The 26,210-nt window shown below is 42.0% G+C and overlaps 1 protein-coding gene and 1 long non-coding RNA gene across 2 annotated transcripts in view; one reads left to right on the forward strand and one right to left on the reverse strand.

Annotated features, from left to right (window-relative positions):
• Positions 1 to 26,210, forward strand: part of wwox (WW domain containing oxidoreductase) — a 1,114,422-nt gene that overhangs the window by 778,977 nt on the left and 309,235 nt on the right. The window lies entirely within an intron of this gene.
• On the reverse strand, positions 8,566 to 11,231 carry LOC140741005 (uncharacterized). The gene is made up of 4 exons (XR_012101984.1): positions 11,128 to 11,231; positions 10,953 to 11,033; positions 10,009 to 10,078; positions 8,566 to 8,686 (listed from the first exon to the last, which is right to left on the reverse strand). It is a non-coding gene; the product is annotated as an uncharacterized lncRNA (long non-coding RNA).

A 26,210-nucleotide genomic window follows, 5' to 3' on the forward strand; every position in this document is an offset into this window, starting at 1 on the left:
AGTGAACAATTTAAACGCTTCAGGGTTGCTTGTGAAAAGCCAAGAAATCTGGCTGCATTATCTCTACCCTGAATAAGAGACTCTTTACAGCTAATTTTATCTGATTAGTGAACTAAACGTTATCCAGAAGTCACGCCCAAGACCAGTCTTGAACGTACTGTACACCTGGTGGAACAGTGAGTGATCTATTTTCCCATGAAGCTATTTAGAGTCTTAAATTATTTCATTAGACCTCTCACATCAGCAATTTGATCTCATTACATCCTTCAATTCTGTGGGTGGTATGGTAGCGTAGCAGTCAGTTCTTTGCTTTACGGTGCTCAGTGATTGGGGTTTAATTCCCACTGTTGTGTGTAAGGAGTTTGAATGTCCTCCATTGGGGTTATTCTGGGTGCTGTAGTTTCCTCCCACATTCCAAAGACATGCGGTTATGGCTAGTGAGTTGTGGGCATGCAATGTTGGTGCCAGAAGAGTGGTTCAGCCCAATACTTTTTGATTTGATACAAAATGACACATTTCACTATATGTTTTGATGTATATGTGATAAATAAAGCAGATCTTTATCTTTGCCTTTATCTATTCTGCCCTTTTTCAAAAGAACATTCTATATTTTTCACAAATACTTTTGAGTGAAACAACTACATCTGATTTTCCTCATAAATAAATATTATGCTAGCAGCTTTAATGCGAAGATCCATACAGACTCCAAGATAGTTTTGAGGAAGTGCTGCATTTTAAAAGTGCCAAACGGGGGTGAGAGTTCAAACAAATATCCCATCAGAGGTCGGTGTAAAGAATCTCAAGGAATTATGTGAAGAACCACAAAGAACTTGCCTCCAGTGTCACAGGCAATATTCCCCCTCAGCTAATATCACAAAAATGATTGCGGTTTGTCCTCTGTTGCCACTATGAGGCCAGACACAGGTTGGAGGAGCAACAGGTGAAGGCATGAACCTAGATTTCTTTAACTGTCGGTAGCCACTCCTCTCTTATCCCCCTCCCCCCCTTCTTTTGCTTTTCCCGATTCTGATGGCCCTCTCACCCCTTTCTTTGCTCTCTATTGCCCCCAAGATGTCCATCACTTCCCTCTGGTTCTCCACTTTCTTCTCTGTATTCCATAGTCCACTATCCTCTCCTATCTGACTCCTTCAGCCCTTTTCCTCGTCCACCTTTCACCTGCCACGTTCTTACATCACGTGCTCTACCAGCCACTCACCCATGTTTCTGCTCACCTGGTCTTAACTATCACCTGCCAGTTTGTATTTTTCACCCACACCCCACCCTCTTACCCTGGCTTCTGTCCCCTTTCTTTCCGGTCCTGAAGAAGAGTCTTGGCCTGACCCGTCAACTGTTTATTCTTCTCCATAGATGATGCCTGACTGCTGAGTGCCTCCAGCATTTTGTGTGTGTTGCTCAAAATTTCCAGCATCTGCCAAATCTCATGTGTTTAGAAAATACATACCAATGTTTGCTGAAGATAATTTTCTAATTCTGTCAGAATCTCTGCCTCTACCATCCCAAAAGGCAGAGCAAACCAGGTTCCAAACACCCTCTAGATGAAAATATTTGGAAATTGCCTTTATGGAAATTGGCTGCTGCCTTTTGTATAACGGTGAAGACATTTTAAAAAAAGATCCAGTGGCTGAAAAATACTTCAAGATGAGCTGAGGCAGTGAAAGGTAATGTACATTCAGTGGCCACTTTATTAGGTACACCTGTACAGCTGCTTGTTCATGCAAATATCTAAGCAGCCTATCATGTGGCAGTAACTCCAGAGCATAACAGCATGCTGACACAGTCAAAAGGTTCAGTTGTTATTCAGACCGAACATCAAAATGGATAAGAAATGTGATCGAAGTGACTTTGACCGTAGAATGATTGTTAGTGCCAGATGGGGAGAGGGGTTTGATTATGTTAGAAACTACTGACCTCTCGAGGTTGGCCTACATACCAGTTTCTAGAGTTTGCATAGAATGGTGTGAGAAGCAAAGAAAAATCCAGTGAGCATCAGTTCTGTGGACAAAAACCGGTTTGTTAGCGACAGAGTTCAAAGGAGAATGGCCAGACTGGTTCAAGCTGACAGGAAGGCGATAGAAACCACACATTACAAAGTTGTTTGTAGAAGAGCATCTCCGAATGCACAACATGTTAAACCTTGAAGTGGATAGGCTACAGCAGCCGAAGACCATGAACGTACACTCAATGGCTACTTAATTGGGTACAGGAGCTACCAAATCAAGTGGCCAGAGAATGTATAAAATGCAGTTTTTTAATCTTGTTATTTAAGTCATACTATAATGGAAAAACTTAGAAAATGTTGAAAGGACTCACCAACTCAGGCAGCATCTATGGAGAGAAATTAACAGTTGCCATTTCAGGCAGAGACCCTTAATTGGGACTCTCCATAGATGCTGCTTGACCTGCTGAGTTCCTTCAGTATTTTCGGTGAGTTACTCAAGATCTCCTGCATCTGCAGAATCTATAATGATCAATTGCCTGGTTGAATTTCACATACTTGAAAGACATGTATTAGCATAATACCTCATTGTTTACCTCAGAGCAGTCCAAGCAATAACTTACTTCTAACTTGCAGTGCCTACCTTGTGAGAAATAGTTGGAGAAGATAGTCTGTTGAGGGGCTATGTGACTGCAGAAGAGCAATTTCATGAACTAGGCCTTCAATTATAGCTGAGGTAATATTGGCATTTGCTATCATTTTTTTGGATTGAAAAAGTATTAATGTGTTTGTATCCTCTTGCTGTTTGTTCTAAACAGGCTAGTTGAAAACTGCCTGAGCTCTTTCTATCTGCTTTTCTCCCCACCTTGACAATTCTCAATTCAACACTTAGTCCAGGAACTGCTCAGGAGCTTTGCCTTCGTATGCCATTCAGTATGATAGTTCTTAAAAAGCTGTTCCAATCTTCTGACAGATTTTTTAAAACTTTATTTTCTTTGAATTAGCATTCGAATGAAATAGAATGGGCAAAGTCATAATTGCACAGACCCATTTTTGTACTTTTCAAGGTGAATGTTGTTTAATAATTCCCTTTTTAATTCACATCTGTAACCCCCTCAGGAGCCCCCGCACCATCATTATAATTTAAAAATTAGCAAGATTATCAAAATCTTCGTGTCTTGAGGTGCAATTGAAAGATTGTACTTCTCACGCTTTGAACTTTCTAATGGGCTTAAAATAAATGAAATTAGAATTAATGAACCAAAATGACCATCAAAATGCTACTTGACACTTGAATTGGCCATAATCGTGATAATGTCATTAGTACTGGAACTAATTGTAATCATGCTGCCAGGCTCAAACTGGAAAGCTGAAGGTAGCACATGGAAGGCATCTGTCTCGACCAAGATGTGTGAAGTATTACGTGCTTGGATTGTGGCATTGCTCAGGAGATATGCTGATTTAAAGCTCCCAGCCATGTCTTTTCCCATCAAAGTGCAGCTGATTGAGATTCAGGATTGTCGGTCCAATGTGACTCCGCTTCCAGACTGGAGAATGGGTAAGTTGGATGTGGAGAAGATGTTTCCTTTAATGGTGAAATCAGACCAGATGGCGTAACCTCAGAATAGAGGGATGTCCCTTTAGAATAGATCACACTGAGCACGGGGGGCCCCCCCAGGGCTGCGTGCTCAGTCCACTGCTGTTCACTCTGCTGACCCATGGCTGTGCTGCAACACACAGCTCAAACCACATCATCAAGTTCACTGATGACACGACCGTGGTGGGTTTCATCAGCAAGAACGACGAGTCAGCTTACAGAGAGGAGCTGCAGCGGCTAACAGACTGGTGCAGAGCCAACAACCTGTCTCTGAATGTGAACAAAACAAAAGAGATGGTTGTTGACTTCAGGAGGGCTCAGAGCAACCACTCCCCGCTGAACATAGAAGGCTCCTCGGTAGAGATCGTTAAGAGCACCAAATTTCTTGGTGTTCACCTGGCGGAGAATCTCACCTGGTCCCTCAACACCAGCTCCATAGCAAAGAAAGCCCAGCAGCGTCTGTACTTTCTGCGAAGGCTGAGGAAAGTCCACCTCCCACCCCCCATCCTCATCACATTCTACAGGGGTTGTATTGAGAGCATCCTGAGCAGCTGCATCACTGCCTGGTTCAGAAATTGCACCATCTCAGATCACAAGACCCTTCAGCTAGTGAGGTCAGCTGAGAAGATCATTGGGGTCTCCCTTCCCGCCATTACAGACATTTACACTACACGTTGCATCCGCAAAGCAACAGCATTATGAAGGACCCCATACACCCTTCATACAAACTCTTCTCCCTCCTGCCGTCTGGGAAAAGGCACCAAAGCATTCGGGCTCTCACGACCAGACTATGTAACAGTTTCTTCCCCCAAGCTATAAGAATCCTTCATACACAGAGCCTGGACTGACACCTTACTGCCTTATTGTCTTGTTTATTATTTATTGTAATGCCTGCACTGTTTTGTGCACTTTATGTAGTCCTGGGTAGGTCTGTAGTCTAGTGTAGTTGTTTTTCTGTGTTGTTTTTTACGTTGTTCAGTCTAGTTTTTGTACTGTGTCATGTAACACCATGGTCCTGAAAAAACATCTCATTTTTATTATGTACTGTACCAGCAGTTATGGTCGAAGTGACAGTAAAAGTGACTTGACTTGACTTGACTTGAGGAAGAATTTCTGTAGCCAGAGGGTGGTGAATCTGTGGAATTCATTGCCAGAGAGAAGTGTGGAGGCCAAGTCATTGAGTTTGTTTGTTTGTTTATTTATTTATTTGTTTTTACTGAAATACAGTCTGGAATAGGTCCTTTCAGCCACACCGTCCAGCAATCCCCAATTTAATCCTTGCCTAGTTAGAGGATAATTTACAATGACCAATTAACCTAGCAACTGGCATGTCTTTGGACTGGGGAAGGAAATCAGAGCACCCAGAGGAAACCTACGCGGTCACAGGGAGAATTTACAGGCAGCGGCAGAAATTGAACCTGTGTCACCTGTACTTTAAAGCAATGTGCTAACCACTACAATGGAAGGTAATAGGTTCTTGATTAATAAGGGAGTCAAAGGCTATGGGGAGAAGGCAGGAGACTGGGGTTGAGAGGATTAATTAATCAGCCGTGATGAAATGGCAGAGAAGACTTGATGGGCCGCATGGCCTAATTCTGCTCCTATGTGTTATGGTCTTATGAATACTGGAAGGGGCAAGGCATTCATAACGTATGTGCCAATTTTAGTAGAAAGATGGGGACGGGTGACGGAGGTACATGCTCATGAAAAAGAATCTGGATGTAGAGACTGAAGATGGAATTAAGTCAAAATATGGTTTTGCTGTTTTCAATGCCAATTGAATCCTCTAATGTTGAAAAAAAACAACTGGGTTTTATTTATTGACAGGATGAAGTAGCTCTGGATGATTGCTTCATTCAGATTAAGCTTAAATATAACAAAAAGGAATGAGTAATTTCAGTTAGTAATTTGAGTGAGTTAGGGTTCTTCCCTTTGGAGTGGAGGAGAAGAGATGACTTGATAGAGGTGCATAAGATGATAAGACACATAGATATAATGAACAGTGAGCATGTTTTCTCCAGTCCAGCAATGGCTAACATAAGAGGGCATTATTTTAAGATAAACACACAAGATTCTGCAGATGCTGGAAATCTAGAGTAACACAAACAAAATGCTGGAGGAGCTCAGTAGGTCAGGAAGCATCTATGGAGGGCAATAAACAGTCGACATTTTGAGCTGAGACTTTTCATCGGGTCTGGAAAGGAAGGGTGAAGAAGCCAGAAAAAAGAATGTGGTGGGAAGGGAAGGAGTACAAGCTGGAAGGAAAAAGGTGAAACCAGGTGAGGGGAAGGTTGGCGGGTGGTGGAGCTGATTGGAGGAATATATGGGAAGATGTTTGAGGTTGGTTTTTTACACAGAGAGTGTAAGTGCTTGGAACATCCTGCCAGAGATGGTGGTTGAAGTGGGTCCATTGGAGAGATTTAAGAGACTTTTAGATGGGCACACAGATGAAAGATAAATGAAGGGCTTTGTGGGTGGGAAGCATTAGATTGATCTTGGAGTAGGTTAAAAGGTTGGCACAACATCGTGGGCCAAAGGCCCTGTACTCTTTTATGCTCAGCACCTGATGGCTTCTCATTTCTTCAGCTCTTCACAAGTGGGATGAATGGGGAAGAACCTCCTGTCCCACCATGCCAACCCATAATATCTGACAATGTAAAGAGAGATGGTTTGGAGTTCTGCTGGAACATTGTCCTTGCCCAACCTGCTCCCCTGACATCTCTGATGTAGGCTATAGGGCTGAAGGTTTTTGGAGGCCGCTGCCTCTTTAAATAATTTTGGATCTTTTCCAGAAATGGCATAAAAATAACTTGTGAAACTTTGCTCCTTTGTCAAGTGAAATACTTCTCCCTTCCCACCTCTCATATAGTGGTTGATTTATAAGGAAAGACTGCAAAGGAAGGGATTTTTTTTTCAGTCATTGGTTCAGTTCAGTTTAACTATGCGAGGACTGGCTGCAGCAGCTTCTCCCTTTTATTGCATCAGCACGGTTCTGTACTTTTATCCAAATGGATATATTGTCTTGGGATTAGAAAAAAAATCTGCAGTAAAATTCCTAGTTGTGTGCACTTAAGATTTCTGTATTTCTCTCCTTCATGTTCCCTATGCATTTAAGATGAGAAGGGGTAAGTTCAAAGGAGATATGAGGGGGAAGTTTTTTTTACACAAAGAGTGGTGGGTGCCTGGAATGTACTGGAAGAGGCAGATCCATTAGATCTGGAAGAGATGTTTAGATAGGCACATGAATGAGGGAAATGAAAGGATTTATTGAGATACTGGTTGGAATCAGCCCTTTGAGCTGCTCCACTCAGCAGTTCCCCATTTAATCCTACCCATCTCATAGGAGAATTTACAATGGCCAGTTAACCTCCCAAATGCTATGTGTTTGGACTGTGGGGGGGAACCGGAGCACCCAGAGGAAACCCACGCAGTCACGGGGAGAACATAAAAATTCCTTACAGGCTGCAGCGGGAATTGAACCTGGGTTGTTGGTACTGTAAAGCATTGTGCTAACAGCTACACTACCATGCCACCGCTATAGACTCTATGTCGACAAAGTGGATTAGTTTAGTTGGCCATTTGATTACCAATTTGGTTTGGCACAACGTTGTGGCCTGAAGGACCTGTTCAGGTGTGGTACTGTTCTAAGTTCTATGTTCTATGCTCCTGATGCAAAGCTTCTGATTCAGAGCTTGTTTTCCCTTCTGCAGTGATACTTGAGAATGAGCCTGAGAGGCAAACAGGGGAAGGTGACATCTCCACTTATTCCACCCCAATATTACAGTGAGTTTTGGACATGATCACTGCTGTTCAACTAACAACATTAGGGATGTATGATTTTTATACTTCTTAGTTTAAATCCTTCTAAGGCTCATTCATATTTTTAAAGTTACTCTTGTGACATCTTAATAGTTATAACAATGCAAAAAAATTCCCCACCCCCTTCACCACATGTGGGGAAAGGTAGGGAAATCGGACTAACTGGGGCTGGGGGGTAACTAAAAAGTGTTCTATTATGTTGGATCGTCCTGTCATGTTGCCTAGTACTAATTATGCACTGTTGTGTTTCACCTGATGAAGAATCTCGGCCCAAAATGTCAACATTTTATTCTTTTTATTTATTTATTTGTTTGTTTGTTTGTTTATTTATTGGGTACAGCGTGGAACAGGCCCTTCTGAACCTTTGAGCTGTGCTGTCCAGCAATCCTAATCTAACCCTAGCCTAATCATGGGACAATTTACAATGACCAATTAACCTGCCAACCAGTACATCTTTGGACTGTGGGAGGAAACTGGAGCACCTGGAGGAAACCCGGGTCACTGGTACTGTAAAAAGTGTTACCATGCCACCCCACGGTTAGAACTTTCATAGATGCTGTCTGGCCTGCTGAGTTCCTTCAGCATTTTGTGTATGTTAATCTTGTATTTAACCGACAGGTTTAGTGTTTTCTCCAGTCACACAGGAATCAGACAACTAAAATGTTATGGTGGGTCAGGGGAAATTATTATAAATTTCTGCTTAAACTTGACATGCTGCATACCTGACCAGCCTACTGGCAACCTTTTTTCTAGCAACATACACACAGGAACTCAGCAAGTCAGGCAGTATCTAGGGAGGGGAATAAAAAGTTAGGTGGTGCCCCTTCATCAGGACTGGAAAGGATTGGGTCTTCCAGTGTGTTTTACATGAATATTAGAAAGGTAGAACACCATCTTTGTAAATTTGTTCTGTTTTCTTTTGGTGGGTCATTTTGTCTTCTTCATTATGCTGGCTTTCTGCCAGCAATCTAGAGTGAAAAAGAAATGTTCTCTGGAAATGCACTTCTGTGCTCCTGTGTGCTCTTTTCTCTGCTGTCAATGAGGGATTAGGGCAAAGTGTTGTGTGCTGAAAAGTGTCTGTTTCAACATTGTGTTTGCTTGACGACTCGGCATGAACATCCTAAAGGGAGCCAGAGTTTCAATGAGGCAAGACCTTACCCATTTGTGCAAACAATTTTATTTGCATGTGAATTGGGAATATTTTATCCAAGTAACATTTTCTCAGATATAACCTGATGTTCAAACTAAAATTTCTCAGAATGTGCCAATTGATCTTGCACGGAGCAGCTTCTGCTTATTGCCATCAGGAGCATCTATGCAATAGAAAACAAAACTTCAGTTACAACTCAGTACTATATCAATCAATGAAGTCGTCACCTGGTTTAAAGTTCAAAGTTTCAAAGTAGATTTATTATCAGAGTACAGGTATGTCACTCCACTCTTCAAGAAGAGAGGAAGGCAAACGAAAGGAAATTATAGTCCATTTAGCCTGACCTCAGTGATTGGGAAGTGGTTGGAGTCAGTTGTCAAGGATGAGGTTATGGGGTACTTGGAGGCACATGATAAGTTAGGCCAAAGTCTGCATGGAAAAATCTTTCCTGACAAGTCTGTTAGAATTCTTTGAGGAAATAACTAGCAGGATAGACAAAACAGAATTGGTGAAGGTTGTGTACTTAGATTTTCAGAAGGCCTTTGACAAGGCACAGCAAGGCTGCTTAACAAAATAAGATCCCATGGTCTTACAGGAAAGATACTAGCATTGAAAGAGCATTGGCTGATTGGCAGGAGGCAAAGAGTGGAACTAAAGGGAGCCTTTTTCTGATTGGATGCTGTGACTAGTGGTGTTCTGCAGGGGTCGGTGTTGGAATCACTTATTTTTACATTGTATGTCATTAATTTGGTTGAGTGGAATGCCCTGCCAAGGGTGGTGGTAAAGGCAGATACATTGAAACACTTAGATATACATATGGATGATAAAAAAAAAATGAAGGACTATGACAAGAGGAGGGTTAGATTGATCATAGAGAATGTTAAAAGCACAGCACAACATTGTGGGCTGAAGGGCCTGCACTGTGCTGTATTATTCAATGTTCTATGTATTGTAAGAGAGGGATATTGTGACCTTTCATACCACCTGATCAAATGGATCTCAATTCTCAGTTAAATCGGTGAAATTGTCTCTTGTCTCTTGTCTCTCCTGGAGGTAGAGCAAGATTGATAAGAGCACCAGGTTTTGTCTATTGAATTGTCAAGGACGAGCACCCAGGGCATCCTGTATGTGGGAAACTCTCTGCACAATTAATGAGCAAAGTGTATGGTAATATTAGCAGATTAGTGCAATGATCCTGTCAGTTAGTGTTGCTCTTATGAGTTGCACTTGAAGATTTGACTGATGTCTTTGCCTTCTGAATGCATTTGGCAATCGTAGCTCTTCTGTTTCCATATAGAAAATAAATTTGGACTAATTCCCCTTACAAAATTAATTTAACAACCACGCCTCCTTACGGGCATGAATCTCCATTTGCAAAAACAAACAAACATGCACTGAGAGGCAAGGTTAATGCTTCTAATATGTGACTGTCAAGCTTGTTTGAATGCATACAAAAAGGGATTAATCGTTTAACTTAACACTTACAACTACTCCGCAAAGCTACGTCCCAACGGAATCACCTGGCGCATCGATCTTTGCAACATATCATCTTCCCCTGTTGATTGGAAGATTATTAGACACTTGTAACCTGATCCTGCCTTCTTGATATAGTACACTTTTGACTTAGAGTTTCCTGCCTGTCAGCTTGAACCAGTCTGGCTATTCTCCTCTGAACTCTCTCATCAAAAAAGGTGTTTTCACCCACAGGACAGCCACTCACTAGATTTCTTTTTGTGGGGTTGCAGTTTGCATCATTCTCTGTAAGCTCTAGAGATTGTTGTGCTTGGAAATTCTAGGGGATCGGCAGATTCAGAGATGCTCAAACCGTCCCATCTGGCACCAAGAGTCATTCCACTGTAAGAGTCACTGTTCCTAATAAAGTGGCCACTCAGTGTATGCTTTATGCTCTTCTGCTGCTGTAGGAGATCCAGGAGTTTCTGAGATATTCAAACCACCCCATCTAGCACCAACAAACATTCCTTCCCCATTCTGTTGTTTGGTCCAAACACCAGCTGAACCTCTTGGCCATGTCTGCATAAATTGAATTGCTGCCATCTGTTTTGCTGATTAGATATTTGTATTAATGAGCAGGTGTACAGGTGTACCTAATAAAGTGACCACTGAGTGAAGCTGTTTCCATTAATGCACACAGTAGTACTGGTTTTACTCTATGAACGGCAATAGCAGCTATGGCAGTCAGGAAAACCTGTGAGAGATCTACAACACGGATTTTTCTGCTACTGATCTTTGGCCATCAGTAAAACAATATTTTTCCCTAATTCTTAATTATAGAAACAAACTGGTTTATTTTCAATTTTAAAAAAATGATTTATTTTCCAAGTTGATCACACTATTTTTAGAAGATTAATATATAATGCCTGGGTATTCCAAAGTCACCTTTTGAGTAAAAGATTGTAACGTTATCTTACCCAGACAACTTGACGTTGCTTCAGGCTCTCATCATTATTATTCTTGTGCCATGCTTCAGCAGACTAATCCAGGGACTTTAGCTTAAAGAGAGGAACAAGGAAATTCATTCAAAGTTCTCTTACATTGTTACCTGTATGTGCTATAATAAATTGGACTCTTGACCTCACAACATACCTCGTTCTGATCTTGCACCTTATTGTCTACCTACACTGCACTTTTCCTGTAGCTGCGACATTTTATCCCATGTTCTGTTTTTGTTTTAACTTGCTCTGTCTCAGTGCACCGTATAATGATTTGATCTGCATGAACAATATGCAAAACAAGCTATTTGCTGTTTCTCGGTACATAATAAGCCAATTCCACAGTTCCACCCAAAACAAAATTGAAATGAGGTGTGAAGTCCCAACACAAGATGAGTGTGAAAAAGATAAGGAAGACGTATCTGAATGTTTTAGACAACAACACACACAAAATGTTGGTGGAACACAACAGGCCAGGCAGTATCTACAGGGAGAAGCACTGTCGACATTTCGGGCCGAGACCCTTCATCAGGACTAACTGAAAGAAGAGATAGTAAGAGATTTGAAAGGGGGAGGGGGAAATCCAAAATGATTGGAGAAGACAGGAGTAGAGGGATGAAGCTAAGAACTGGAAAGTTGATTGCCAAAATGGATACACAGCTGGAGAAGAGAAAGGATCATGGGATGGGAGGCCTAGGGAGAAAGAAAGGCGGAGGGTATCCTTTCCCTTCTCCAGCTGTGTATCCCTTTTGCCAATCAACTTTCCAGCTCTTAGCTTCATCCCTCCCCTTCTGTCTTCTCCTATCATTTCCCCCTCCCCCTCCCACTTTCAAATCTTTTACTATCTCTTCTTTCAGTTAGTCCTGATGAAGGGTCTCAGCCCGAAACGTCGACAGTGCCTCTCCCTGTAGATGCTGCCTGGCCTGCTGTGTTCCACCAGCATTTTGTGTGTGTTGCTTGAATTTCCAGCATCTACAGATTTCCTCGTGTTTGCATTTTAGACAACAATTAGCTTTGAACAGACTTCGTGGGAAGAAGAATTGGTTTTTGAAACTACTGTGTGAATTGTTGGGAATTATTTTTACCACCAGATTTTGAGATTTTAAACAGAGAGCTATCTTTTTTTGTAAGTTTCATTACTTTTTGAAAGTAAGAAATGAATCTCTTCAGACCTTTATTACTTTTGCCATATTATTTACCCTCATCAGCACCTTGTAATTGAAGGTCCTTTCACTTTAGTATAATCTTAACTGAAGGCCCTGTACCTTTTGTGTCAGTTCATTCTCTCAGGTCCATTCACTTCATTTGAGTTCAGATCTCCTGTTGTTTTGGTAACCTGGGTTTATTGGGTTTGTAACCTATGAGGACCATGTTTGTTTAGCTGTTGTTGTTTTCTGTTCTGTGTTCTGCCAAACACTGTGAGAATGCTAGGCTGGTGCTCGGAATGTGTGGTGACTCCTGCATGCAGCCCCAGCACATCTCTAGGTTGTGTTGGTTGTTAATGCAAATGATGCATTTCAGAATCAGAATCACCAGCAAGTGTCATGAAATTTGTTAACTTAGCAGTAGCAGTTCAGTACAATACATAATATAGAAAAAAATAATAATGATAAATAAATAAATAAGTAAATCAATTACAGCATACATATGCTTTGATGTACATGTGATAAATAAGCATGAATTGGAATCTGAGTCTTGAGAGCTGTGACAAGGGCATCCAGAGTAGGTCCACTTTTAATATCACATGGACATAATAGGCTGAATAGATTATTTCTGCCTCTAATTGGACTTGGAGGCAATCGAGTAGGCAGAACTGAGATGAGAAAGACCTGAGGTTTGATCGAATTAAGCCCTGGGCTGAATTGGAGAAGTTGGATACAGGCCGAACTGAGGTGGTGGGGTCCAGGCCTCAGAGTGTATCGAAGAGGCTGAACCCAATGTCTGGACAATGATTTAAGCACGGGGCTGAATGGGAAAGGTCGGGTATAAGCCAAATCAAGGTGGCAGGGTCCCGTCCTCAGAGCAGCTGAACCCGACGTTTGGACGACAATTTAGTCGCAAGGCCAGATTGTAAAGAACAGGTTGTTGGGGTCTAAGGCATGGAATGAGCCTGTTCAGCTCGCTGCTCTGCTTTACACTGAACTAAGGGTCTGTGGATGGACTCTGTGGATTTCAGTTCTGAACACTATTTGCTTGTGGTTATTGTTTGAATGATTTATTATTTTTCTCTGCACCGGCTGTTTGGTGGTCTATTTTTATGGTTGTTTTGGGTGTCTTTGTTTCGTGGCTGCCTGTTAGGAGACAAAACTCGAAAGTTGTATAATGTGTACATACTTTGAAAATAAATGTACGGTCTGCAATTTGAGTTTAATTTGTCAGTATCGTGAGTTAAAGTGCACTCCAAGTAACAATAGGTTACTTACCATCATTCATTGTTCAAAGTCATTTTCATGTGTCTGGCAGTTTTAAGTCTTGCAGCTGTACTGAGGCTAGAATGTATCTACACCCTATGCCCACAGCCAGTTGTGAGATATGATTCATTCTTCTGTAGAAAGGATCTATTTATTTCAGTTAATTAATGTTTAAATTGTGAAGTCCAGTGACATCAGTACAGGGAGTTACCGAACACAGGAACATGGGGAGGATGCAAAAGTAACATCTGCAGATAAAGGCATTAACCCAAGAGATTTCACAAATTATGTTGTTTCAGCTGTGTTTATGCTCTCAGTCCTGCTGGATTCAGTATTCCAGAAAGCTGGATGTTTTAATTCACGTTGTCAGCACTTGCTGGTATTTTACTGTTTCATTGTATTGGGTGCGTTTCCGATTCCTGAAGTTGAAAAGAGTGGACTTCTCTATATTTATGCGGAGGTATTGATGGTGAATATTTGTAGATAGAAACCTCAGGAATTCATGAATATCAAGATCATCCAAATCACCCCCCCCCCCTCACCCCATCACCATAGGGTGATGGTATCCATGTGAAGCCTGACGGCCGAAGCCCTTGTCTTGTGTGTCTGAGAGTCCACTGGGAAAGCTTGGAGGCCCATTTTCTGTGAGTCTGTGAGTCCTCAGCAGGCTGAAGGCTGGGACGCCTGTCCTTGGGTCGCAGGACTGTCTGTCTGTGTGTGTGAATAGGTGTGCTGGTGAGTGGGAGGGAGGGTTTTTGGCTGTTGTTGTTTTGTTCTTTGTTGTGCCCTGTGTTGTTCTGCCGAGTTTTGTTCGAGCCAGAACGTGTGGTGACACTTTTGGGCGGCTCCCAGCACAGCTTTTTGTTTTGATTGTTAACGCAAATGGCACATTTCTCTGTAAGTTTCGATGGATGTGTGATAATAAAGCAATCTGATTCTGAGTCTGGAGAAGTGTGAAATAGAAGGTCAGGGGACTGGCACAGGCTGAGGTGGGTGTGGTTGCATGGTTGGCTGAGAGATTGCTCTTGGTATTCGTATTACCAAGGGAGACTGTCCTGTCTCCCTTTCTCTTCACCGTCTACACCTCGGACTTCAACTACTGCACAGAGTCTTGCCATCTTCAGAAGTTTTCTGATGACTCTGCCATAGTTGGATGCATCAGCAAGGGAGATGAGGCTGAGTACAGGGCTGTGGTGGGAAACTTTTTCACATGGTGTGAGCAGAATCATCTGCAGCTTAATGTGAAAAAGACTAAGGAGTCGGTGGTGGACCTGAGGAGGGCCAAGGCACCGGTGACCCCTGTTTCCATCCAAGGGGTCAGTGTGGACATGGTGGAGGATTACAAATACCTGGGTATATGATTTGACAATAAACAGGACTGGTTAAACACTGTGGCTGTCTACAAGAAGGGTCAGAGCCGTCTCTATTTCCCGAGGAGACTAAGATCCTTTAACATCTGCCAGACGATGCTGAGGATGTTCGATGAGTCTGTGGTGGCCAGTGCTACCATGTTTGCTGTTGTGTGCTGGGGCAGCAGGCTGAGGGTAGCAGACACCAACAGAATCAACAAACTCATTCCCAAGGCCAGTGATGTTGTGGGGGTGGAACTGGACTCTCTGACGGTGGTGTCTGAAAAGAGGATGCTGTCCAAGTTACATGCCATCTTGGACAATGTCTCCATCCACTCCATAATGTACTGGTTCGGCACAGGAGTACATTCAACCAGAGACTCATTCCACCGAGATGTAACACTGAGCATCATAGGAAGTCATTCCTGCCTGTGGCCATCAAACTTTACAACTCCTCCCTCGGAATGTTAGACACTCTGAGCCAGTAGGCTGGTCCTGGACTTATTTCCACTGGCATAATTTACTTATTATTATTTAATTATTTCTGGTTTTATTTTGCTATATTTCTACTGTATTCTTGGTTGGTGCAACTGTAACGAAACCCAATTTCCCTCAGGATCAATAAAGTATGTTTGTCTGTCTGTCTGTCCATTGTTCTATTATTGTCACATTACCAAGACACAGGGAAAAGCTTGTCTAACGTACCTTCAGTGACTGAAGGTTGCTGGGAATTGGCCAACAGTGTAGAAGAAAAGATGAAATAGTGGATTTACTTAAAGAGCTCAAAGGGAGACAGTCTTGTCCTGCTAATCTATAGCATACGCAGCATTTCACCTGCTTGGAGACAAAAGGCACTGCAGATCTTGGAGCAACACACACAAAAAATTAGAGAACTCAGAAAGTTAGGAAATTCCTATGGAGGGAAAATATAGAGTTGACTTTTCAAGTCTAGACCCTTCATCAGGTCTATCCTGGCAGCCCTTCTCTCCATTCACCTGCTAGATTCTCTGAGCCTCAATCGGACCATTCAATTCAAGCAGCATGCAAAATCTGACAATCCTTGCCTATGCATTATGATTATTTCTTCAGGTTGGTTTACATCACGCTCTCAAACTTGTCATTATTAAATCAGAGGTAAATAGCTTGATGCCAGGGAGACACATCACATCTATACTACCTCTTCCTTCCTGCTCAGTTTTTTAAAATCTACTGTATCACTGGACAGAGAAGGATAAAATCCAAACCATCCATTTTACCCTCCTGACCTCCAGATGGAAGCTCAGTGAAGGTTTTAAAACAGCAGCAAATGGGTGTTTATAGCCAAATGGTGTTCAAACATATAGCAGCACAGCTCAGAAACAGGCCCTTTAGCCCACGATATTGTGCCAGAGTAATTAAGCTAATGATGCCTAATTACACTAATCCCTTTTGTCTGCACATTCTCTGCATATTCTTGTATCTATTTAAGAGCCTCTTAAACATATGTACTTATTTATTGAGATACAGTGTGGAATCAGCCCTACCAACCCTTTGAGTTGCGCTGCCCAACAATCACCTGATTTAATCTGAGCCTAATTACAAGTAAAATGCTGAAGATCCTGCAAGCTTACGGAGTGCCAGACCCTCTACTGAGAGCAATAGAGTCCAGTTACACCAAGACCATGGCGAAAGTTGTATCACCAGACGGAGAAACAGCAGTGTTCAAGCTCCTAGCTGGTGTGCTTCAAGGAGACACTCTGGCACCATACATCTTTATAATAGTCCTTGATTATGCTCTACGTCAAGCTACCAAGGATCATGACAAGCTTGGTTTTACCATAAAACCAGAACAAACCAAAAGGGTCAGACCAGTTACGCCCACAGATCTCGATTTTGCAGATGACATAGTCCTGCTGTCTGACCAGATTGAGGAAACACAGCAGCTACCGACAAAAGTGGAAATTGAGTGCTATAAAGTTGGACTTCACCTAAACGCTAAAAAGACAGAGTACATGGCGTTCAACTGCGACGAGTGTACTCTCAAGACTGTAAAGAATGATATCATTAAGAAAGTCTTAGACTTCAAGTACCTCGGGTCAAGAATAATGAGTTCAGAGAAGGACATAAAGATATGGAAGCCGCTGGCGTGGAGGGCTATGAATGACATGAAGGAAATCTGGAGGTCAAACCTGACCAGAGGGCTCAAAAAGAGGATCTTCATAGCAGTCATAGAGTCCATTCTCACGTACGGATGCGAGACGTGGACACTTACCAAGACCATGAGAAAGTCACTAGATGGTTGCTATACACGAATGCTCTGGATGTCTCTTGACGTGAGTTGGCAACAGCACATGACGAACGTCAAGCTCTATGACGACCTACCGATGCTGACTCCTAAAATTGAGGCGAGAAGACTGCAACTAGTGGGGCACTGTCTACGCCACCCTGAGCTACTTGCCAGCCTAGTCATCACATGGGAGCCCAAGCATGGGAGGATGAACCCTGGGCACCCTCCCAAGACTATGGTCAACACACTCCTAGAAGATAGCGGCGCAGCTAATGTAGATGAACTGAACACACTGATGAGGGAGGGGGAGGAGTGGAGAGTCTGTCATCGTGCCCGACACCGGCTACCTAGGCCTGAGTCGATGTAGTAATAGTAGTAGTAATTACAAGACAGTCTATAATAACTAATTAACCTACTAACCAGTACACCTTTGGCTGTGGGAGGAAACAGGAGGACCCGGAGGAAACCCACACGTTCACGGGGAGAACGTACAAAGTCCTTGTATGCAGCGGCAGGAATTGAACCAGGGTCACCTGCACTGTAAAGTGTTGTACTAACCACTACACTACTGTGCTGCCCAATCTATGTATCTGTAATATCTCCCCCACTGCCATCCCCGGCTGTTTGTTCCAGACACCCACTGCTCTCTTTGTAAATAATTTTCCTTGAACATCTCCTTTGAACTTACTCCCTCTCTCCTTAAGTATATGCTCACTACATTTTGACCCTGAGAGAAAAGATACTGGATGTTTAGTCTTTCTGTGCCTCGTATAATTTTATAAACTTCTCGCAGGCTATTATTAATACCCTGATAAAAAGATCCTTGTCAATTAATAATAAATTTCTTGCTTCCTTTCCTTTTCACATTCCTGATTTATGCATTTCATGCATTAGCTAGTGCATATTGAATATTAGCAGAATTGCGAATAAAAACTGAGAAGGAAAATTAAGTTCATCTTAATTCTGTGAGCCATTTTTTCATCAGGGCAAGATCTATGCTATTCTTTCTTCAGTACTCAGTTGATATAAATGTTAAGCCACACATTTAAATAATTAACGTAGCGCTGACTTTAATACATGTCATATGCAAATTGAGTGTCAGAAAATTGATAGCACATGATGGTAAATGTTAGTAAGATTGAACATGCAGCCAGTGGTATTGGAGCAGCCATACAACCTTAAGAATACCTGAAATCAGGAATAAAAATAGAAGATTCTAAAAATACACTCAGTGGCCACTTTATTTGATACACCTCTACACCTCAGTAATGTAAATATCCAGTCAGGCAGTCATGTGGCAGCAACTCAGTACATAAAAGCATGCCGACATGGTCAAGAGGTTCAAACCAAACATCAGGATAGGGGAGAAGTGTGACCTGAGTGATACGGACTATGTTGGTGCCAGATGGGGTGGTTTGAGGATCTCAGAGACTGCTGATCTCTTGGGATTTTCATGGACAACAACCTCAAGGGTTTACAGGGAATGGTGTGAAAAGCAAACAAAACCATCCAGTGAATGGCAGATCTGTGGGCAGAAACACCTTGAGAATAAGAGAAAATGGCCAGAGTGGTTGAAGCTGACAGGAAGTTGACAGTAATACAAATAACCAAGCATTACAACAGTGGTGTGCAGAAGCACACTTCTGAAGACACAACACTTCAAACCTTGAAGTGATGGGCTACTGCAGCAGAGGACCATGAACATATACTCAGTGGCCACTTTATTAGGTACAGGAAGTACCTAATTAGGTGGCCACTGACTATATGCGTGTATTTGAAGGACAAGTTAAGGTTGCAGGTTGTGATAATTTGTTTGTGTTGGACTTGAACAACTGTTACTGTTAATTTGCCTTTTTATCAATTTTAAACAATCTGCTGTGCATTGTTAGCTCATTCTGTTTGATCAATAGGAATACTGTACTGTTTCTCTTTTAAAATAAACTTGATAGGAGCCATAAAATGCAGGATTAATGCATACTCTTCCAAATGGTTGAAGCAGAAACTTATACTCGTAAATAGGTAATATAATTGTTGAAATTACTGTGACATCAACATGGAAGAAATATGTAATTTTTATGACTGTTTTAATACTTAAAGGCTATGAATATTTGCTAGAAATCCATACATAGCTGCTGGTGTTACATATGGTCTGTGGTAGTGTCACTGTTGGATCATGCCTCTGAAATTCATTCGATCAAAGTCAATAGACTGAATTTCTAAGGCAGAGTACAGCGTGTTTTCATTACTGTATCACACGTTTAATGCTAGGGAATTTTAAGGCAATGCTGTTTAAATCAGTAACATTTCAATTATATTTGAATAAATTTATTTTCCTTCTATAGGTGACTGCTTATGTTTGCCCTTGACTTTTCTGCATTAAAATTGTTAGGAGCAGCCAACACTGTCCCTTCCCTTTGGAAAAAAGATAAAACATACATTTTCAAATACTTTAAAAATAGATCACAGAAACATTGACAAAATTAATTAAAAGATCACTGGCATTAGTGCATTTGATAAGACTGACCTTTACCGTGGTCTCATCAGCTTTGATTTATGCATTCCAGCAGTGAGCGCAAAACTAATTGTATAGTTTATGTTGAACCAGTTTTGTGAATTTTCATCCAAATTTAATGGGGTTACCTTCAATAGGAAGCAATGCACAACAGAAATTGACCTTGAGACTGGTTTATTCAAACACAAGTCAAAATATGGAAATACAGAGGGAAAGAATGATAGCAGAAGCTATGAAATTGCAGACTGTGTCATATTTCTGTAAAGTGATTGCAGGAATGCTAAGTTAACCTATATTATTAATGTGTGTGTAGCTATAGAGGATAGTGGGGAAGTGCTCCATGTTGATTATTTCTTCATTTTGTTGATACAAGTTCCCACAGCTTCTGCCCAAAACCCCTGAGACAGACGTTAGCTGCAGCTCCTCAGTAACGGCATCATTACAGAGCTCAAAAAAAAACAGCAAGTCCTGTTGTTTTCATGTCAATAGCGGATGAAAACGTTATTCCATTCAAGAGCACAAAGAGTCGTGTATTCATCAGGGACATGCAGATAGATTTATGAAATGAACCATTTCAAATGCCATTATCTTCCCACAGTGAGGTACACCTTTCATAAATCACAGTACTATGGAAAATAAAGCACTTCAGAGCACAAAATCCCGTCTCTGAATCCTGCAAACTGCAGTGTTAAATATTGCAGCGGTGAATGATTTTGACGATCTGTGTCTGGAGGTAGATTCTGGCTTATTTATTTAACCTTCAGCTGCTTGGCCCATTGAATCCACCTCTTTCAAGGGTTTGTAGATACTGTTTCTGTAAAGCACTGAGGCCAAACAGAAACTTTAGTAACAGTGATGGCTGAAGGTTGGACCCTCTTCTTTCTCAATACAGGAAAAAGGCTGCACGTCATGATATTTATTCAAAGTGTGCACTGGACCCGCAGGATTGGCCAAGGGGCTTTATAACTGTTGTCCTCTAGGATTCTATGACCTGCAAATAAGCAAAATACTCCAGGTATTGGACATATAAACAAGCTGGAAAATGCTCAGCAGGTTCAGAAGTAGCTGTAGAGAAAGAGAAAAACTCAACATTTAGTTTTGGTGACTGCTGATGAAATGTGTTTTCTATTTTCCAACACTTACGGTGTCCCGCTTGGTGGTGCAATAATATCAGCACTGGACTCCGGAGCAAAGGTTCCCGAGTTCGAATCCAAGTTGGGTTGAGCGTTGAGCTAGCAACTGGGCCTCGTAAAAACAAGAATAGCTTGCTACGGAAACACTGTCACGACGGTGCACCAATAACTCCACTGCCGAGTTATGGGCTATTCTTCTCTTAACAAGTATGGTACAGTTGCTTCTGTAATTTTCAAGAAGCTTCTTTGTTTTCTCTAGCAGGCGTCATATTACTTGAATCTGGCTACTTGATAGTTAATTGTTATTTTGTTATTTCTAACCTGAGTACGAGATGACCACAACTGCTTTTACCTTTGTATTTTCTTTGTTTTCTCGGCTCCTCTTTCTTTTTTTGTTCTTGTCACATTTAAGGAAATTGCTTAGCTATAAGTTTTGTGCCTCATTTTTGACTTCCAAAGAACCTTTGGATTGCAAAAAGCATCAGGATCCAAAAAATACCTGCACTCAGTTAGTGAAAAGAATAGAATTACCAACTGACGCTCTTTCACTTGTGCAGTGGTCACTTACAGATGGCTGAAGTGGATGCAGAATAGCAACTTTCATTTTACATAAACACAAGAAAGTCTGCAGATGCTGGAAATCCAAAGCAAAGCACAAAAATGCTGCAGAAACTCAGCAGGTCAGGTAACATCTATGGAAATCAATGAACAGTTGGTGTTTTGGGCCAAGATCCTTCTTTAGGACCTAAAGGAATTGGGAAGACGCCAAAATAATAAAAGGGAAGGAGAAGGGAAGGAGGCTAGTGAGAAGGTGATAAGTGATAGGTGGGAAAGGTGAAGGGTTAGAGAAGAAGGAATCTGATAAGAGCGGAGAGTGGACCATAGGAAAAAGGGAAGGAAGAGGGGACCTAGGTACATCTTTTATAAACCTATTCAAGGATAGGTTTATAAAACATGTTTTACATTTAGATGGTTAAGCTAGTCAATTGCTTCAAGAGAAGCAGATTGTGCTGTTGTGATACCTCCATTAAGGATGTGGATCAAGTATTAGTTATTGTCTGTTTGGGGTGGCCACAGTACATAGTTTCTAAATTTTCATTTCAACATCAAACTCAAAGCAACTCCCAAAATTTTTAGCAGAAGAGATCTTAAATTATGCAGGAATACATAGAATTTCAAAGGCAGGAGCGTTCTGCATTGGATTGGCATTTCTAGGCAGATCTTATCTGGTTTACTGAACATCACTGAGTTTGAGAATAAGGTGAATGGAGAAGGTCTTAGATCATTTAAGCCATAATGAGAAGCAGTATTTTTACTTCATTTGCATGTCTACACACTGGCCTGGTATTTGAGTTGATCACCATTAATCTTATTCTAGCAAATGATCTTCCTGCAAGGTTGTGATTTCTTGTGCCAAGAATCTTCAAACCTAAACAGCCTGTCCGTTTTTAGATGAGTCAAGATGGCCAGTCCTGATGAAGAGTGACAGCCTGAAACATCGAATGTTTATTCCTCCTCATAGATCTTGCCTGGCTTGCTGAGTTCCTCCAGCATTTTACTTGTGTTACTCTAGATGTCCAGAATTTGCAGAACCTCTTGTGTCTCGGGTTTCAGATGGTGGGAGTGCAGGAGGCATGGAGTGAGCAGTGTTACTGACGGAGTGACTCAAATTCCCTGCCTCACTGGCCTGGATGCTGTGAGCAATGGAGAGCTGCTTATCCTCATCACGAACCAGTGGATAAAGTCCTTGTTCACCTAATGTGAATCTCCAGAGGCCAGTGTGCTGTATGAAGACCACTGACCCTATTCTCAATAACAGTGCCTGCTGGTTTAACTGCCGACAATTACTGTGAATATTGATTGCTGGAAAGAAAAACGTAATGATTTGAAGGGTGTTGCTACATACAGCCCGATCCCTTCAGTACAGCAGTCGTATCAGAATCAGGTTGATTACTGTTCAGAAATCTGATGGTAGAGGGGAAGAAACTGTTTTTAAAACATTGAGCGTGTGTCTTCAGCCTCCTGTACCGCCTCCCCAATTGCAGTTATGCAAAGAGGGCATGTTCAATTAGTGCATTTAATGTTAGAGAAATGTATATAATATACATCCTGAGAATATTTTTCTTCATCCACGAAAGCAGAGGAGTGCCCCAAGAAATGAATGACGATTAAACGTTAGAACCCCAAAGCACCCCCCCCCCCCCAGCACAGTCAGCAGCAAGGCAATGACCGCCCCCACCCCACCAGCAAAAAAGCATCAACACCCTCCACAGAGCACTCAAGCGTACAGGAAAGCATCAATAAAGACACAAACTTGTAGTACCCCAAAGACTACTCGTCCACATGGTAATTCGACATACCACAGGCTCTCTCTCTCTCCCTAATAAGGGAAAAAGAGGTATGCGAGAGGGGAGACATAACAAACAACTGGATAGTGAGGGTCTTTAATGATGGATGTCACCCTCTTGAGGTAACTAGCATCTCTTGAAATTATTCACAATGGCGGAGGGATGTGCCCATGATCCTTTGCAACCTCTTGCAATCCTATATATTAGTGCCTCTATAGCAGGCTGTGAGCAACCCTTTCAGAATGATCTCCATCCATGTGGGTCTGCAGGTCTTCTGCACCTCCTCTCTGATGATAGTAAGGTGAAGCAAGAGAGAATAGCAGTCCTAAAGAAGGGTCTTGGCCTGAAATGTCGACTGTTTGCTCTTTTCCATAGGCCTGACCTCAAACAAGAGAAAATTTGCAGATGCTTGTAATGCAAGCAACACACACAAAATGCAGGAGGAATTAGGCAGGCCAGGTAGCATCTATGGAAAAGAGTAAACAGTCAATGTTTTGGGCCGGGACCCTTCATCAGACCTGCTAAGTTCCTCTGGTATTTTGTGTTTGTTGCTTCAAAAAATATCAAAGTAATGTTCATCGGTGTATTGTCCACTCAAAAATCAGATGGCAGAGGGAAAAAGCTGTTCCTCAAACATTGAGTGTGTATCTTCAGTCTCCTGTTCCATAAGACATAAGACCATCAGATATAGGAGCAGAAGTAGGCCATTCGGCCCAACGAGTCTGCTCTGGCATTCAATCATGGGCTGATTCAATTCTTCCAGGCATCCCCACTCCCCTGCTTTCACCATTTGATGTCCTGGCTAATCAAGAACCTATCTATCTCTGCCTTAGAGACACCCAATGACTTGGCCTCCACAGCCACTTGTGGCAACAAATTCCACAGATTTACCACCCTCTGCCTAAAGTAATTTCTCCAAATCTCAGTTCTAAAAGGACGACCTTCAATCCTGAAGTCATGCGCTCTTGTCCTAGAATCCCCTACCATGGGAAATAACTTCGCCATATCTAATCTGTTCAGGCCTTTTAACATTCAGAATGTTTCTATGCGATCCCCTCCTCATTCTCCTGAACTTCAGGGAATACAGCCCAAGAGCTACCAGTTGTTCCTCATATGGTAACCCTTTCATTCCTGGAATCAGTCTCGTGAATCTTCTCTGAACCCTCTCCAATGTCAGTATATCCTTTCTAAAATAAGGAGCCCAAAACTGCACACAATACTCCAAGTGTGGTCTCACGAGTGCCTTATAAAGCCTCAACATCACATCCCTGCTCTTATATTCTATACCTCTAGAAATTAATGCTAACATTGCATTTGCCTTCTTCACCACCAACTCAACTTGGAGGTTAACCTTAAGGGTATCCTGCACAAGGACTCCCAAGTCCCTTTGCAGCTCTGCATTTTTAATTGTCTCCCCTTCCTCCTTGATGATAGCAATGAGAAGAGGGCATGCCCTGGGTGATGGGGGTCAAAATAACACTGATTAGTGGTGACTCTTTGCAAGTAGCTCCAAAGGAAATACCAAGACCTTGCTTGGCTGATAGAAAAGTTTCCTCCATTAGATTCCCCATTCACAGCAACTCAACACCATTGATATCATCTGGCATCAGGAATGCACTTGTCTGACTCTTTCGCTTGTATTTGGTTGAATAATTGATCAGGATCAACCAGCTCCATTAAGTATCCCGTACCCTCTTTCATTTTGCATTTCTAGTCTTTCAAAACAATATCCTCTAATACAAGGTAGTAATCTATTTCTTTATTCTGCATGGCTTTCAGGAATTGTATTGGATTGGTTTTGTACTGAAATACCAAGAAAAGTTTTTGTATGTGAGGTAGTATGAAGGGAGTAAAAAGAAAAGAGAATGCAGAGTTAAGTGTAGTGCAGGCAGACAAATTTAGTGCAAGGGCTATAACAAGGTGTTGTTTGCGCAGGTTGGAACCTAGCTAGGTTTGAACTCAGGATCATCTGCATTGAAGTCCAGTGCTGATGCCACTACACAACCAGCCGGCCCCATAACAAGGTAGATTGAGATAAAAGTATGCCTGATTAGAGATCTGCAGCTTCAGCAAACCAGCTCAGAACAGCCCCTCCTTGATCTGAAGTAGAATTGTTTATAGGTGTTTTATGACATGCTGGGCCTAATGCCAGCAACTTATCAAATATTTTTGTACCCCTTTCCATTCTTCCAGTCTGCAGAACCTGACGCATGCCTTTGTTGTACATTTGCAGAAGATGCTGGAGGAACTCAGCAGAGCAGGCAGCATCTACGGAGGCAAATAAGCAGTCAACATTTCAGGCTGGGCCATCATCAGAACTGGAAGTGAAGGGGGTAGAATTCAGAATAAGAAAGTGGGAGGAGGGGAAGGAGTACAAGCAATAGGTAACGGGGTAGATGGGTGGGTGGGGGATTGGGGATGAATTCAGAAGCTGGAAGGGGTTAGGTGGAAGAGGTAGAGGGCTGAAGAAGAAGGAATCTGATAGAAGAGGGCAGAGGACTTCATCCCACTTTCAAATTGTATGAGCACACTGCGTGGAGCAGCACAGAAGGAAATCATTTAGCCTGTAGATTGCGCGCTGACAGTTTTGAAGAACAAGATTAATGCAGACCAAGCAACACACACAAAATGCTGGTGGAACGCAGCAGGCCAGGCAGCATCTATAGGAAGAAGTACAGTTGACGTTTCGGGCTGAGACCCTTTGTCAGGACTAACTGAAAGAAGAGATAGTAAGCGATTTGAAAGGGGCTGGGGGAAATCCGAAATGATAGGAGAAGACAGGAGGGGAGGGATGAAGCTAAGAGCTGGAAAGTTGATTGGCAAAAGTGATACACAGCTGGAGAAGGGAAAGGATACCCTCCCCCTTTCTTTCTCCCTAGGCTTCCCGTCCCATGATCCTACATAGCACCATCCAGAGACAGAGAAGCAGTTTCAGCGACAGGTTACTATCGATGCAATGCTCCTCAGACAGGATGAAGAGTTCAATACTCCCCAATGCCATTAGGCTTTACAATTCTACCGCCAGGACTTAAGAACTTTTTAAAAGCTATTATTAATGCTTTTTGAGATAGTGATTTAGATGCATATCATATTTTTTACTGAGTTAAGTATTGTATGTAATTAGTTTTGCTACAACAAGTGTATGGGACATTGGAAAAAAAGTTGAATTTCCCCATGGGGATGAATAAAGTATCTATCTATCTACCTATCTACCTATC

Source organism: Hemitrygon akajei, chromosome 17 (assembly GCF_048418815.1).
Source record: "Hemitrygon akajei chromosome 17, sHemAka1.3, whole genome shotgun sequence".
Taxonomy (NCBI): domain Eukaryota; kingdom Metazoa; phylum Chordata; class Chondrichthyes; order Myliobatiformes; family Dasyatidae; genus Hemitrygon; species Hemitrygon akajei.